Source organism: Camelus bactrianus, chromosome 15 (assembly GCF_048773025.1).
Source record: "Camelus bactrianus isolate YW-2024 breed Bactrian camel chromosome 15, ASM4877302v1, whole genome shotgun sequence".
Taxonomy (NCBI): Eukaryota; Metazoa; Chordata; class Mammalia; order Artiodactyla; family Camelidae; genus Camelus; species Camelus bactrianus.
In genome coordinates, this window is record NC_133553.1 from 16,755,224 (window position 1) to 16,773,203 (window position 17,980).

The window sequence follows — 17,980 nt, forward strand, 5'->3', positions numbered from 1 at the left end:
TCTGTTTTCCAATATCTCCAGCACCCACCATCACCTGAGAGGGATGTACTCCTGAGAGAGACTCAAACGCAGAAGGAAGGAAATCAGACGGTGATACACTAATGCCTATCGGTTTTGGGGATTGGAAGGCATGATAAAGGCCCACCAAAGCTGAATTGACTGAGTCTTAAAAGCAGACAAAGGCACTGACTGAAGCAGACTCAAAGCACTTTACAACTCCAAGAGCTGCTTCAATCATTTCTAATGTTAAAATTCACTTTAACCAATTATGTCTTGCTTGATTCTCCCCTTTAATAATTTTACTGCCTTACACTGCTTTGCTTTGTTCTCCTAAAACAAATTAACACCCAATCCAGATCACTTTTGTAAAATCTATGTTCTTTTCCTTGCATTCTGTGGCTAGGAGTTCACGGTGGTGTGTGGAGATTTGCCTCACTACTGAAATGGATACCTTTTCCAGATCTAGTCTTAGTTCTGACAGTATTTATACTTTAAATTTTGATTTAAGAAATTCTCTACTCTTTATCAAGATCTTGCTCCTAAATGTTCTCTTTAAATTTGATTTTCGCTCTTAACGCACACATGCATTTCACTTTCGGGACTACCTCTCCCACCCAGGGACACGGGGCACGTGCACGCTTTCACAGTCATACTTGTTGTGTGCTGTACACCTTTGGATGGAGCGAGAAACCTCTGCTGTCTTATTCATTGACTGAACAGTTATTAATTATACACATACTAAATGCTAAGGGATGAAAAAGCAGGCCTGCTTCCCTAAAGTATCTTGCTTGTCTCCAACTTGAGTCTACGTCACAGATCACCCCACATGCCCTGGACTGCATCCACACCAAACCACTCACTTCAGGCACTGTGCATATGCTACTCTGAACTTCTGGGTGCCCTTCCATGTCTCTGAGCCCAGGTGCTGTGAAGCATCATTTGACGTCCTCCCTAATTTCTTAAGACAACCCCTCTGTGCTATGACAGCACTGTTTTCGCTCCTCCATTGCACTATGTACCACAAAGGGTTGTGAGTAGTCACATTTATACGTTGTCTCTTTCCTTAGACTGTGATTTCCTAATGCAAATAATATTTTAAATGATTTCTGGTCCCTTCTTCTAAGTCTAGGATAGTGCCTAGCACACAGAATACCCTCAAAAGGGACTTCTGGGGAAGCGACTGAGAGCGCGTCTAAGCCCAATGGTAAACTATCACGAAGTAAAGAGTGCCTTTCATTTCAGCAGAGGGTTGCATATGTGGTCTACCTGAGATAGCAAACGCTATTTTAACACGTCTTTGAAGATTAATCAGGTCAATTTGGACATTAAATATGAAAAAGATTAGCCCTCTGAAAAATAATTTAATGATTATTTCCAAAAATATGAACAGGTACTCAAAACCTTTAATAGTATGTATTTTGAGACATTGTTCAGTCATAGGTTTATTAAGATTACAGCACAAGTTATATAACTAAATTCAAAACCAAACTACACACTAGTATAAAGACGTCTGTGTATATTAATCTTTGTGGCATTTCCACTACGACCCAGGCATTCTCAGGACACAGGGACTGTTTGTGAATGAAACAGAAGATGAAGTAGCTGGCTTCGTAGCATCTGCATCTGATGCAGGAAAGATGGGCACGGTCAGAAGCAAGCAGACGTGCAAAGGATAAAGTGGGGAACGTGGAGTGCTGGAGTGGACGTGAACTCTCGCTTTAAACGAGGAGGGTCAGGAAAAGGCATTGAGTAATGTGACTTTTAAACATCATCTTAAAGGAAGCAAGCCATAAGTATTGAGAGAGGGTCACTTCAGGAAGGGGGGGAATCAGCTGCACAGGCGATGAGTTGGGAGCATGGTTAATGTTTCTTGGGACCTGCAGGGAAGGCACTGGGAGGAAGCACAACGAAGTGATGGGAGAGGATGTGGGAAGGGAATGGAGGACCCATGCATGAGGGGCACAGATAACGAAGACTTGCAGGCAGTTTTACTCTGAGAGCAAATTTACTCCAAGTGAGGCCATAGGAGGGCTTTGAGCAAAGAGCTGGAATGATCAAATACATATTTTAAAAGGATTCTTCTATGTTTGTGCTGACGGCAGACTTCATAGGATCAGGGGCAGAAACAGAGAAAGGCCAGTTAAGAGTTAAATCCAGAACGGAGGTGTACTTGAGTAATGGGTGGTGGACACAGGGAGATGGTGAAAAATCTGAAGGTAGACAAACAGCATTTGCTGACGGATGGGTGTGCATGCGCGGACATCAGTGAGCCAGCTGTGACTCCAGTATTTCTAGCCTGAGCAACAACAAGGTAGTGTTGCCACTTACTGAGATGTGGATGACTATGGGAGAAGCATGATTCTTTGTTTTGCTTTGTTCTTGATTGGGGAAGGGAGGACGTTGCTCCTGTGGTTTGTTGGTGCAGAGGGAATCAATGCGCCCAAAACTAAACTCTGAAATTTCCAATATATATTAGACATCCAGATAGAATGTTAGGCAGGCAGTCAGATATATGAGTCTGGAATTCAGGGGAGATTTCTGGCCTGCAGGTATAAACATATGTTCCGTCAGCCTATACAGGTGATATTCTAAGAGACGAATTGAGATCTCCTTGAGACTCAGTGCAGATAAAAAAAAAAAAAAGAGGGCAGAATACGAGCCTTGTGATATTCCAGCCTTTAGAGGATGGAGATATGAGACGCACCATGAAAGAAAGTAAGAAAGGACAGTCAGGAAGTTAAAAGAAAAGTGACGGTGTACAATTTTATGTGGCAATTGCTTTTTTAAAATTTTCCAGATTCAAGAAAATACGGAAAATAATTTAAAAGGAGAAGAAAAACAAAGAATGAATAGTCCTAGAAGGCAAAAGGTAACATAATTTTAAGGAAGATGTACTCAACCGTGTCAAAAGCCATTTAAGATGGGGACTGAGGATTGATTCTTTGGTTTAGTGCCACGATGTCACTGGGAGTGTTGAAGAGGGAAGACTGATTTGATGGAATAGTTGAAATAAAACCCTGACTGGAATAAGTCCAAGCAAAGGAGAGAAGACTGAACATAGACAATTCAATCATGAAATGTGTTTGAAAAAGGGAAAGAAAAGGATCCTGAAGAAGCTGGTTTTGTTCTGTTTTCTTTAGATGTAAGCTGCAAATGCACATGGGTATGCTTCGGAAGGAGAAGCTGGTGATGCATGAAAGGGACGAAAGTGTTGCTGAAGTGACAGCGTTGAGCAGGAGAGGAAAATGAGATGGGGCATGCAAACCAAGAGCTGGCTTTCGGGGCACAGACCCCCACGGCCCGGGCGAGGAGGAGTGATGAACGCAGGTGTGTGGTGGTGGGCGTGGCACACTGGGGGCGGGGCCTGTGGGACTTCCGTCCTGTTGACTTGTGCTTTCTCAGTGATAAAGGAAACAAAGTCCTCAGCTGAGCATGACGATGAGGACAAAGTGTCTGAGCCAGGAATGACTCGAACCAGACATTTAGGAGAGTGGAAAAGAAAGTGGGTCGGGAAATACAGCAAGGATCAGTGGTGGCCCCAGGAGTTCTCTTAAATCAAGGGCAGCTGAAGTGAGACCAGTCTCCTCCTTCCGTCTTCCTCTGAATCACTCTGCTGCACAGCGCAGCCTGGGGGCACTTGGAGGGTGGAATTAAGCCAAGATTTGAGCTTTGCTTGGGAAATTACATCAAAAGAAAAGGGATGTAAGGAAGAGGTTGTAATGATGGACTTTAGAATCTAAGCTGGGTGACCAGCAAGTAAAGACGGACCAGAGGACGGTGAGAGAATGTAAAAGCATGGCCGGCGCAGTGGATGTTCTGGTCTGGGTATGTTGAGAAATTGTTTGATTGTGGGTCTTTGGAAGACGATAGTGGTTTGAGAGTTAAGTGCTTTATTAAATACAGCACTTAGATACTGTACATTCTAGGTCGGTTGAGCTATTTGAGGTATTTCAAATTTCAGTCAATGTGGCTCTACATAATAATTCTCATTTTCTCCATGTCATCTCCACAACAGTCACGGAATGAGAGAGACAGGACAGTGCTGCTGCTACAAGCTGATAACAGAAATAATCTGAAGCCCGTCCTCCGTGAGGGCTCCTTCAACAGCTGCTCACTGTTGGGGGATGTTACTGTTTCGTCAATGTTTTGTGTTCAATCACGGACTCAAATAATGTATAAAATTGTATGAAACACCTTTGAATATGAAGCTACATTTCACAAAGTATTCAAGAGGGGGGTTTGCAGACTATTCATAAAGTTCGCTTGGCTTGAAAAGAATGTGCATCTCGGTTTGTGCTTAGCCAGCAAGTTCACCTCTGAGGAGAAATATGTGCTGTGCATTGATAGCTCATTAATATTTTGTGATATTCTACATCATGAACTTATTAATTTTAAATAAGTGTATGAATAGAATCCCAACTGGAAACACTACAGAGGATGTTGTTTCAATTTTTTAGTCCTCAAATCTTAAATATTAATAATGAGAAAAGGCCTTTAAAGGCCAATCTTGAACACATTTTTTTGATACACTTTTTCCTATCCCATTTCCATGCCTACTTTGAAGCTTTTAGATGTTTAAAATCATGTCCAGAAACACACTGGCAATAAACATGGTAAGAAAAGACAAAGCCTCTCAGCCCGTGGAAGAAGGGTAGGAAGATGCCCTGGACCAAAGCCATGGCAAGTCTCCTATTGTTGGAGAAAGACCGGGGTTACTGAGAAGACCCAGTCCTTGAGTTGGGTGCACAGCTCTGGCCTAAGACTGAACCTGAGATAGGAATACAGTCAAGATGGAGGACCAAGTCACAGCAGACTACTGCGGACACTGGCAGAGGTCCAGAGCATGAAGGGTGACCTTTGAGGGCAGGTGGAAAGGGAGGACCTAAAGGCCTACAAAGAAAGGAGGCATGCCAATTCCTAGGCACAGAAATTATTTGCCTCAACCCTCACTGAGCCGCACAACACATCCACCTTCAACAAAAAGTACGAGGCACATGATACAGCAAGTGAAAACAGTACGCTGTCAGAGAATAAAGCAATCCATGGCCATGGCAGACATCACTAATTGATTCCCGAGCTGTGATTAGTCTGTGTGTTTCAAAAACTAGTTCCAGGTGTCTGCTACCGCTCAGACACTACCAAAAGACAGTTTGTTTGCCATTTCTCATCAAAATAACGTTAGGGATATCTTCCTAATATTATCCATCATTTGTAAGCAGTTATTTAAATAAAATTGTCATGTTATAAACTGTACCTATATTTTATCTTTGCTAATATACCATCTCTTATTATTTTCAGTTACAGGATTAAGATAAATGTTTCCCAGCTTTCTCATCCAACTTGGTTGTACTTAAAAGATTATTGTCATAGCAACAGCTCAATGACTAGAGTACCCAGTGTTTGCAAAAGTAAGACTAGCCTGGAGCAAGGTGTATTCATTCTCCACTGTGTCCACTACAGACACAGTAAAGTATTTGAAAGCACAAGAGGTCCTAACATATTTGTCTGCAGGGTCTTTATCTAAAAGCCCCATGTGACCTAAAACAGGAAAGAGGAAGAGTCAAACAGTGTTGGCTTCACAGTACCAAAAATAAATGCCATCAAGTCCATTTCCCTTAGCAGGAACATTTATTCATAGAATATTCCATCAGCTCTTACTCACAACCTGTTTACATGCATTAGGTGATATCAACTGGTGTCCGATCTATTAAAAATGAGAATCAGAAAAAAAGATGGAAGTAGGAAGAAAGAACTGTGTATTAACTACATGTTGGTAGTGACAGCCTTCTTCAGTATCGTGAACCAAAAGAGAAAATAATTACTAAAAACATGTCCAGTTTAGTCTGGTGGAATGACCGTGTTTTTACCCCATTCTCCTGTTTGCAACCCACTGAAATTGACTAAAGGTTGAAAAATTTAGGAAAAATAAATACCATATTCAATGAGAAAAAAATAGCCTTTATGCAAACATGCCAATCACAGTCTGTAAAGAATATTAGCTTATTATGGTGAAAGTTGGATGACGTGAAGGATGACCAGTAGCGTTATAACGCAACACACAGAATTGTCTAACAGGAGGCAGCGCAGCTCCGAGGCACGGAACCAAGTTCTCGTGCAGAGCAGCGAGCCCCGGAACTTTCAACTCTTGGAGCTGATTCTCTGGCATTTACTTCTATATCTCTAAATTTTATGATTCTGTTGCTATTTCTTAATTTTCCAGTTTTGACATTATTAGTTAGTGTCCCAGATTAAAAGATGAAGAATTAGCCCTCATTTACGCTCTCACCCACACTCACCATGCCGCAGCACACTTTCCATCTTCCCATCCTTGGATGGAGTAATGCCTGCTGCTCTCAGACCACCATTCAATGCTTGCATGATGAGGACAGTGCAGACACTCCCCGCGGTTGGAGATACCGTCTGTTTGCTTTCCACTTGCTCACAGCCTGCCCCTACACCCTCTGCCTGTGATCATGTCTTGCTTCTGTTTGCTTAATTTTCTATTTGCTTATTACAAATGTGAAGTCAAACTGTCTCCCAACGGTCTAAATCTACTTTCAAAAAGTATATTACATATTACATTAATTTTATCTTTTGAAAAGAAACCATCTAGACTCATCCAGAGCTTTTAAAACCCTGCTCTATTGCCTTCTAGCATTTTCACTTTCCTCATTTGTGGAGAGATGACTAAAACCAATCTGGTTCTGTAAGTGTGACTTTTTTTTCCATTTAGCAATGTATATAATTTTCTTTTTGTGTTCAGAAACAAGTCTTTAAGAACATAATTTGAGTCTATTTTCATATATTTAATTTGCATATGATAAACCAATCTAGAAACACGTTTCATTCTAATAAACTGTCTTTTATTACTTCTTTGATTATTTCAGTGGTGTGTCCTCTCCTTGCTTCCTTTCTTCTCTCTTTCAAGAATTCTGTCATTTGGATGTTGCACTTCCAGGTTTTGTCCTCTCATTTTTGTGAACTTTTTCTCTTGCTTATCATCATTTTGTGTTTCTCGCTCTGAGATGGTTCTTTACCTTTGTTATTTAACTTTTCTATTGAATTTTTATATTAGTTGTATTATTATTTTAATATTCTACACCACTTTTTGTACTTTGCACAGGTGGATTAAATTTAATCCTCACACACTCATCTCCTCTCAGGTTCCAAAATTCTGTGCCTGTCTCGTTTCTAAAGCTTTATGTTTTTGTGGATTTATGACTCTAAAATGATGTATTTATTCTCATTTTAATGGGGTTTTGGAAGCAGTAGTTCTACTTACATGTTTTTTGATTTATTATATTTTACTTGCAGTTCTCTTAAGTAAAACTTATTTTAAAAATGCTCTGTAGCACATCTTTTAAAACAATCTATCTCAATATTTTTTGAATGTAGGCAAACTACATACATACACATGTATCTATGATATATAGCATTGTATTTAACAATAAGAAATGATATATTTAACAAACAGCAATTGTCTAAACATTTGCTTAGGAAAAGTTTGAATATTAATAGGAAAAAAACATCTAAGTGAGTTATAATCTGAAGAGCTCTACTTCCAGAGGAATTGAAATAAGTAAAATAACATGTAAGTAAAACATCTCTATCATTAGTGAAAGAAACGGCTAGTTATCTACCTCAACAATAAACCTCTAACCAAAACCAGGCACACGTACTTTAAAACGTCTGAAAATTAGTATCAACATTTGCCTTTTAAAGAAACTTCTTGGCTTTTTATAGAATATTTGACCAAATAATTCACTCATATGCATGGAAACCTCATTATGGTGGAGTCCTGTGCAGTATAAATGATTATCTTCTAAAGCACTATTAAGTTTTGGTTGTGCTCCAAATAAAGCTCACCCTAGTGATGGATTATGTGAAATCCTTGCTCTGAAATATTCTATGGGATCTTAGATTAATTTGCTTCAGGGTAAAACCAATTTGAAGAATTATTTTTTTCCTACTTTGGATCCAGCATCCAATGAATGTCACACTCATCTGCCTTCTATCCAGCCCTACCCTAAGGAAGAAAATAAAAAACCTAAGAGAAAATTACTGGCAGATTTTTATGTCTAATACCTAGAAGCTTTGTTATCGATTCAAACACATATATGTCTCTTAACTTCAGTTTGCTTCTTGAGGAAGTTTATTTTCATTCTTGTAATCAAAGTGTGTTATCTAATTATATACTTTCATGTTGAGAACAAAGTGTACGTATTAACCCTTGCTATACTATCAGAGCCCATGAGACCCAATTTTAGATTTGAGTCTCTTTTACGAATATCTCTAAATATTTTCCAGAATAGATATGTCATAACTTTTAGATTTTTTCCTTAGGAATCTCCCAAAATACAAAAAGAAAAGTTACTATTAAAAATGGAATGAAACAAATTCTATCTTGCAATTATTACTTGAATTCACTTGTTTTCTTTATAAATATGTGATCAATTGTGAAATATTAGTTTTCTTATTTTTCCTGCACCTTACATATTTTGCTTTTGTAAGTTCCTAGGAATCATGTCATTATGACTCATCAATTATTCTCAACTGTACTAAAAAGACAAAAATAATTACATCATGATAGAATAATGAACTCACCCAGAAAGATGATGCAGAACTGAAATAAAACACCACTTCTGCACTATCTCAGTTTTCTTATTTTGTTGTCCAAGATACTGCATCATCTTACAAGAAGGTATGAAACATGTCTAGAGACACCATCATTTTTTTGTAGTTAACATTGAATATATTTGAGAACTCAGAATTGTTCTCTCCTGCCCATAAGAGCAAAAAGAAGAAAATTTACAAAGGAAGATGCAAAAGACGAATGCAACGTGGCATCAGCAACACTAAGACATTCATGATGATGGTGACGTGGGTCACACACTCAAAAACTCAGGAGAAAAATATCCTGGATGCATTTGTTCAACTCAACAATCAATAAATGAAAAATACATTTCTATAAACAAAAGGGAAATATTGTGTTTCCACCCAGTTTGTCATCCAATAGGAAGGATTTCAGCACAAAATATTTTGTGTCAGATACCTGGATCACCTCATTTTGCAAGAAGGATGTGTGACAGAATTGTTCCATCTTTTATGATGTCTGTGCACCAAAATTTCCTTCATATGGTATGTAAATAAGTTGACAAATGCTGAAGGCTGGTGATCGGAGGAAACATAAAGGGAAATTTATTAGGTCAATCTTTCAAATTCATATTTACAAATATAAAAATGAAAATATTTTTGCAATTTTGGAGGAAATTAGATTGAATCCTTCTCTTATATTCTCTTTTCTCTTCATCTACATTATTAGGCTGTTGAAAAATTTTAATATTGCATTTTGACACAGCATGTGCAAGAATAAGATTAACAATGCACTGAAATCTGGATTTATTTATTTACAAAATGGCTATGTTATTTGTTTGTGCCTGTTGGTGAGAACTTAGTTTCATTTAAAGACTACTGTTACTCATGTGAAATGTATCTATATTCAATATATATGTTCAAAACCAGGAAAAAGTAGACTAAAACATTTGGTTTGCTATGTTCAAATTTTTATTAAATTTTCTAATATAGTTAACTTTTACTATCCCTTTGTTCTTACATCTATGAATTATCTGTAAAATGACTTACAATATTATTTCCAAAGTCTCAGAATAAGAAAGGTCCCATTGGATCAGAGGGTTCTTCTTACTAGTATACTGAGTGATAAGCACCTGTTAGGTTAAGCGTGTGAGATACAAGGTCAGATGCAATTTAAAAAGTATTTTTTGTTTATCAGAAGTCACAGGGTAGCAACGTGAGGTATGAATAGCTGCCACAGCGAATAAGACCCAATCAGATCAGTGCATTTGAAATGCATTGTGCACGTACCTCCTCCCTGGGAATTGGTCATTTTGTCCTGATCTCTGCTATTAAATTACTTTCTGAGTAGGAAATCATTTAATCTCTCTAGGTTTCTTTTTTCACCTATAAAATGAGGAATTATACTAGAATCTATGACTGCCAACAGGCAGCTGGAAAGCTGATTTTTTCCTAAGCTGAGAAGTGTTTTCTTTGGGCAGCAAATACAAAGAGGAGGAAAAAAAAAAAAAAACTTTCCTTTTTACCCCAGCCTGTTCTTTGTTATTTGCATCAGATCAACTTTATTTATTTACATTATCCAAATGGCCTCTTAAGGCATTTCAGTATTACTTTTCAGTCCCTCCTATTGCAAACATTTTATGATTCAGTATATAATTTTTCTCCTACCTTTAAAGAGTTTATAACTTGGCTTAAACCATAACCAATTGGCTCTTGAAAAAAAATTAAAATTACAAGTGAATAATTGGAATAAATAAATGATTGTTAGAAATACAAAATAATAGAATTACTATTCACTTATGAATATTTTCCTCATCAGTATAATTCCAGTTAAACCAATTAAGAAAAAAGTATAACCCCCATTCTTAAGGGCTCACCCAGGAAGAAAAACGTAAAAGCTATTTTTTTAAGTTTATCTATGAAATTATACATTGAATTTCACACAAGGAAAAACACATGAGGCTCATCTCTTCTTACATGGAAAAATAGCTATGTGCTGGTATAATGTTAGTATAAAGTTGCTGTAGATGCAACAAAATTAAAATATTAAATAAAAATGAGTTTCCAGTGAATCAAAAGCCTTTCGAAAGGAATCTTGGGCAAATCATCTTACTGACAGACATGTCTCATTCCACAAATTAGAAATATTCTTGAAATATTATTGAAAGGTTGAGTATAAATTGGCTTTTGACAATTTGTTTGTTTTCCCCTACCTTCCTTTGTAGAAAAGACCATGGGTCCCCAATATGGCACTGAAAATCAATAAAGAAATATGTCACTGGCCTTATTACTCTTCATCTCCAAAAGTTTAGACCTCACGTGGACCAGTGCGGGGAATAATTTTCCCTTGTGCTCGCTATGTGGGTTTGGATCTAGCTGGCCAATCCAACAAAGACCAACTGGAGTCAAGAAGGGCCAAGGCATGGGCAGCACCCTTTAGAAGTCTAAGGGAGTTACAGGAGGGCATTATACAAAATTAACACCTCTGTTTATAAACACCAAGGTAGAGGAAGAATAGAGTATAAACTATAAGAGTGTAAAAGCTGTATAAAAGGATAATGTGGCCTATTCATTAATACCCCCAAGAGAGACCCCAGATTTCTTTGAATTGTAAAAACTGAAGGAAAGCCCTAGATTCTGAACTCAGCCCCCACAGAGCTCCCCAAATTTCTAAAATCAGCCTTGCTGTCCAGCTCTGACCCCTCTGACCACTTCCGTCTTTCTCATCTTCCTTTCCTGTCCGTGAGTTACAACACCAAGAAAAAAATCCCTCATTTCCTGTGTTCCCCCAAGCCCTTCATCCACGCCGCCTACACCAAGCTACTTGTCAAGACGTTCTTCATCTTCTTGCTTAAAACTCTCTGTCTTAGAGGACAGGCTCCTTGAAGTCAGGAACTCCTTTCCTCCCCTGATGTCTTCCTCCACAGCGCATAACCTGAAAAAGTCTCATTTTCACAAATAGTAATCAAAGTACTGACTTTTTTTTTTCAAATATTGCATAAATGATAAATGTAAACTGTCAACATATGGTTTAAAAAAGTGCAGGATGACTGAATCAAATGGCTGAGTAGAGCAGTCAGATGGCTGATGCCAGCTCACGGCTCCAAGGCTAAGGCACGGGTTACCCCACCTCTGGTTCCTCCATGCTTTTGAACCTAGCTATGGCAGCATCCTTGTGCTTGCAAACGGTAGCTTAATGCTTTTCTCACATCCGCAGTTTTAAGAGTTAGGGTTTCTTGGCTCTGAAACGATCCTTCTGTATCCTATTGCGACGCAGATGCCGGAACTCTGCAGACAAGCTCATTTTCCCAGCGTGCTTCCTGCTGGGTGATGCCATTAGGGAACGTCCGAGAGACCAGAGGACATGAGGACGGACAAGAGATTTGCTTCTCTCTCGTTGCTTATCCTTCACGTAAACATGGCCCCACCAAAGTTCCTCACCTGCAAAACAGCGATTTGTTCCAACAGCAGTCGGCTCCAGTCTCCAGAATTTTCACACACTTGCAGAAACTACTGGAAAGCACCCCAACCCCGGCGCGTGCCAGAAGTCTGAATCTCAGCTTCTCCAGGCACTCCCCCAAGCACCTCGGTTCTGGTGAGCTCCAGCCCCACCACCGGAGCTGTTTTCTGCAGTTTGTCTCTCATTCTTAACTACCTTAAAACTTCTGTCCTCTATGCTTTAACATTCTGAGCTGACTCTGATGGAACAGCCAGTCCATTGGTCCTAGGCTCCTTCTAAGATCATCAGCCACATTCCAAATTGGTGTTGCTATATCCTTTGGGTCCCAGAGGAGGATGAAGACATCCCATTGGGATGGCAGTTGGAAGGTGGCTGCTGGGCACTGAATGGTAACAGGCAGGGGTCTGAGTGAGGCCATGACAGCAGCTGCTGCATCATTTTAAACAAGGCTCTTATCTCCACCCCGTTTTAGCTCATTTTGCCTGGTTTCAGGTCTAAGCAGCACCTAATGTCACCCTTTGATATTCCTGTAAATTTGTATTTGCAAATTGGTCCATTTATCAGTTTACCTAGGAAGTGCTCATTTATAAGAATCATTAGCTCATTTCCCAACATGGAATATAATTTCCTTGTCATAGGGTTTCCTAAGCATAACAAATTTACTGCGGAAAGAATCAAAAGCCACGTTTTTGAGTGATGGAGACATTTCAACCACATATTGAGCCACTTAATAAAATGTTATTTATATCAAATAGGTATGTCTTCGAGAGAAAGCATACATTTGGGGGTTGGAGAGAAGGACATCGCACGTTAATTCCACGTCCTCCTGTTTCCTTTTGATATGAACATTTGATTTTTCTTTATGTACCCATAACACCAATCACAATCAAAGCAGAGAGCCCCTTAGCACCACGGTCCACATTCCAGCCTAGAAACCCACAGAATAGCCGCAGGGGAGCTCTTTGAAGTCAGCTCGGACGCCACATGAGAGGAGGGTGGCAAAGACCGAGCAGGATGCGGCCTCCCGTCTTGCCTGCATTTCTAGATGAGTGAGTCCTTTATTGGTTGAAAGATCACATTCAGGCCGTTTCTACATTAGCACAGCAGACACTACATTATCTATTAATGCAGCCTCTCTATTAAAATGCACTGTTAACATAGGGAAGACAGCTGGGCCATTGCTTCTTAACAAGCCCACTATGGCGGTCCGGCAAAGGGGGAGCTGGTGTCAACTGAAACGGCCGTAGAGGGCGCCTGAGTGTGTCTGTCTGCATGTGTGGGTGAGTAGGTGTGCGTGTACGCATGCACACAGAGGGGAAGATTCCGAAAGGAAAGGTTTCTGATGGTGGGGGCCAACGTTAGCCTGAGAAGGAATCCGCCCCACTCAGGAAACTTCCCCAAGAATCTCTCTGAAGAAAGATGCATCGCACGGAGCCAGCCCGCTAGGAAGCCATCTCTCCCAGGTAGGCAGGACCAGGTCCTGGCAGCAAGGGCCAGAGTTTTTTCTACCTTGAAACAGTAAAAGTTCAAAGACAGGGGTCATGTATAGCTCAGTGGTAGAGTGTGTGCCTAGCATGCACGAGGTCCTGGGTTCAATCCCTAGGAGCTCCATTTAAGTAAGTAAATAAATAAACCTCACTACCCTCTCAAAAAATTAAAAAAAAAAAAGGAATAAACAGATCTTTAAAAAATAAAAATAGGTATGATTTAAACAAAACAACACCAAAAACAAACTTTGAAGGCCAAGTAAAATGCTCCCTGTAAAGCTCAAAGATACAGGCAAGTCTTACGGGTGGCAGGGAAGGAAAAAACCCTAAAACAATGGTGTCTTTTTTTGTATTAAAATCCAAACCTGTTCCATGTTCTTTATCTTTCAGATTGATAAGGAAAATCTGCTTTAGGACTAGTCACCGCAGAGTTTGCCAAGCCACGCTTCCCGCCACCACCCACTGCTGAGAGAAAAGGTGTGTCCGCGGCACACGGTGTGTGAGAGTGGCCAGGCCTGGCGTTCCCAGCCTGCAGACCCCCGGATTCCATCGTGCACCCAACGCACGCATTTTATGGGACCATCTTTTTGCTTTTTTCCCAACATTGAATTATGAAAACGAAGACGTGCAGAATAAATAGCCACACACTCACCATCTACACTCCACGATCGATTTCTTACTACATTTGCTTTTATCCTATGCCTTAACTTCTATCTCTTCCCTCAACATCTCATAATCCATTTCATTAATTTATTTATGTATTCATTCACTCATTTATTCATTTTGCTGCATTTTAAAATCAGCTTGGATGAGAATACTCGCTAGTTCAGGTGGCCGGTGATTTTACTCGTGCTTAACGCAGCGAAAACTAAGCGAACAAACTGCTGCAGCATCGCTAGCGAGAGACGTTCGTGTGTGTGTCCGCGTTTTTCTGTTTCTGACGGGATTGTTCTCCTGTGGCGAACTGAAACCAATACAAGCATTTTTCTGTGACATATTAATTTTTTAAACCTACACATTTGTGCTTAGTGGGTAGATCTAACCATTTCTATGGCCTATTAGCAGTTGGGTGGGGTCTCAACTGGATGTTTGTTCCTTGGTCTGTCACCTCCGACTTTCGTGTTCTAGATACTGCATGCAACTCAGTCCAGTACCGTGTGTGTGTGTGTGTGTGTGTGTGTGTGTGTGTGTGTGTGTGTGTGTGTGTGATTCCTATGATTACCTTTGACAATAGCTGGAGTGTGTTGAGTAGTAATATTAGCTAATGCTTTTATACCACTGACACTTTCTATTTGGTATCAGAGCCTGTGTTTCCCATGGGTTATCTCATTTGATCTACAAGCAGCTCTACTGCCATCATATCACTGAGTTTTTTTTATATATAAACATTTTTATTGAGTCATAGTCATTTTACAATGTGTCCAATTCCAGTGTAGAGCACAATTTTTCAGTAATACATGAACATATATACATGCGTTGTCACATTCTCTTTCGCTGTGAGCCACCACAAGATCCTGTAGATACTTCCCTGTGCTACACAGTAAAATCTTGTTTATCTATTCTACTTTTTGAAATCCCAGTCCCTTCCCAACCCCCGTCCCCCTGGCAACCACAAGTTTGTATTCTATGTCTATGAGTCTGTTTCTGTTTTGTATTTTTGTTTTTTGTTTGTTTGTTTGTTTTAGATTCTGCATATGAGCGATCTCATATGGTATTTTTCTTTCTCTTTCTGGCTCACTTCACTTAGAATGACATTCTCCAGGGACATCCATGTTGCTGTAAATGGCTTTATGTTGCTGGTTTTTATGGCTGAGTAGTATTCCATTGTATAAATATACCACATCTTCTTTATCCAGTCAGCTGTTGATGGACATTTAGGCTGTTTCCATGTCTTGGCTGTTGTAAATAGTGCTGCTACGAACATTGGGGTGCAGGTGTCATTCTGAAGTAGGGTTCCTTCTGGATATATGCCCAGGAGTGGGATTCCTGGGTCATATGGTAAGTCTATTCCTAGTCTTTTGAGGAATCTCCATACTGTTTTCCACAGTGGCTGCGCCAAACTGCATTCCCACTAGCAGTGTAGGAGGGTTCCCCTTTCTCCACAGCCTCTCCAGCATTTGTCATTTGTGGACTTTTGAATGATGGCCATTCTGACTGGTGTGAGGTGATTTAAAGAGGTTAAATTGTCCTGCCCAAGGATTTACAGTAAGTATGTGTTCAGCAGAGCAGGGACTCACACTTATGTTCATCACTGCAGTGCAAGCTCTTCGCTCCCACACAGCACAGGATTACTCTGTTATGGGTGTCAGGGTCCTCTTCACTTGCATAGCAGACTTTTGAAAACACTTTGTAGGGTTTTATAAACTATGTTATTGTACAATAATACATTAATTATATACAAACAGAACATATAGATAAGAATAAAGAGAGAGAAACATTTTGTATCCCTTGGTCTATTGCCTTAGGCTTTTTTTCACTTGAAAACATTTTGAAAATAAAATATACCCTGACAACATCACTTATTGAGACTGCATGATGACAGTAATTAAATAATAATATTTTTGAACATATCATGATGGTTGATTTCATGTGTCAACTTGACTGGGCTAAAGGATGCCAAAGAGATGGTAAGACATGGTTTCCAGGTGTGTCTGTAGGGTGTTTTAGGAAGAGAATAGCATTTACATCCGTAGACTGAGGAAGAAAGATTGCCCTCGGCGTTGAGGTGGGCATCAGCCACGCTGTAATGGTCTGGGTGGAATAAAAAGGCACAGGAAGGGCAAACTCGTTCTTTGCTTGAGTAGGGACTTCACTGTCTCCTGCACTGAGATGCCAGTGCTCCTGGTTCTTGAGTCTTCTGACTCAGAATGGACTTCTGGTTCTCCAGCTTGCAGACGGCAGAGGCCTAATCCTATACTAAGTATCTCTAGCTATCTATCTGTCTATCTATCTATCATCTATCTATCTTCTCTCTCTCTCTCTCTCCTATCAGTTCTACTTTTCTGGGGAGTCTTGACCCACACACACATGAAGTAGCAGAATCTAATCTAAGTGTTTTACACTGAGGAAGTGTTGGCCTATTTCATCCTCATGGAAATCCCCTGAAGTAGGTGACAGCATTTTCCCCATCTTACAAACGAGGACACCAAGGAAGGGAACTATTAGGTAACTTATCCCGGATCACCCAACAAGTAACTTGTGGAGCCAAGGTTGGATCACATCCCAGAGTTTACTCTGTTAAGCACAACATGATACAGGATTATAATAAATTAATCTGGAGGACATAAATTTTGTCTTTCTGTGCTGCAGATAATTGATCTTCATTTTCGGATGCGTTTCTATGCACTGTACGCATTTGTGCGCCTAGCTTTGTTTTCTTGCCTATTTTTGTCAGTAAATTTATAAGAAATTGAACTGGTTGAGTAAATGAATATCTTTCTGGTTGTTTATTTCTGTTCCCAAACTGACCTTCCGAGGAGAAGTCGGTGAGATTCGCTTTCCCACAAGCAAGTCTGCAGACTGTCCTTTTCCTGCTAAGCTTCTCTCAGGCCGGTTGTCATAACTGACTTCGCTGTTGTCAGGATTGCAGGTGACGTATAGTTCTTAACTTGAATTCTGATTTACATTCTCCTGAGAACTAGTAAACTTTGTTCACAATTTGATGGCCACTTTAGATCTTTTGTTATTTGTGCCCCTTGACAATCACCGAGACAAAATTACGTTTTCCTCCTGGTTTTCATGTTACTCGAATTGATTCGTGGAATCTCATTATCTTAAGATTATTGACCTTCTGCCGGTTGTGTGCGGAGGTGGAGGTGGTGGAGGAGGGGCAAGGTGTCTAGTCTTTACCTTTTAACCTTTGAAGGATCAACTGTGAGAAGCTGATCATCCGTAAGTGAACTGTGAGTATCTAAGGGTCACAAGCTGTGTGGGTCCAGGTCTAGCTTTGATGCTGTCTGGGTAACTTTGGCCGAGTCACGCAGCCCCCAGCTCTCCGTTTCCTCGCCGGGAGGAAGCAGTGGCTCATCCCCCCACCCCACCCTGACAGTGCCCCTCGGCCATGACTCCAGCGCGCAGAGACTCTAGGCTCTGGGTAGAAGAGTGACATCCATTCAGAGCAGGGCATTTCACTCTCACCAGCCCTCGCTTGGCCCCATCTCCCTGCTGTTTCTGGCTCATTCTCTGGACTGTCAGTTTCTTAAGGACAAGAATGATGCCTTGGTCACACCTTCCTTCTCTCTGCTTTAAACTCCTAACAGGTAGATCTAAATAAGGACCTGAACCCGTTTCCCTGAGCAACGCCCAGGTAGCTTCTTCTGTGTAAGGAAATAACTAAATGCTCAAAAGAAAGCAACTTAAATTGGCTTTAACAGATGGATTGACTTTTCTCCCTCTTACTTTCTTTATCATTATTAAATTTGATTTCTGCAATCTGCATCAT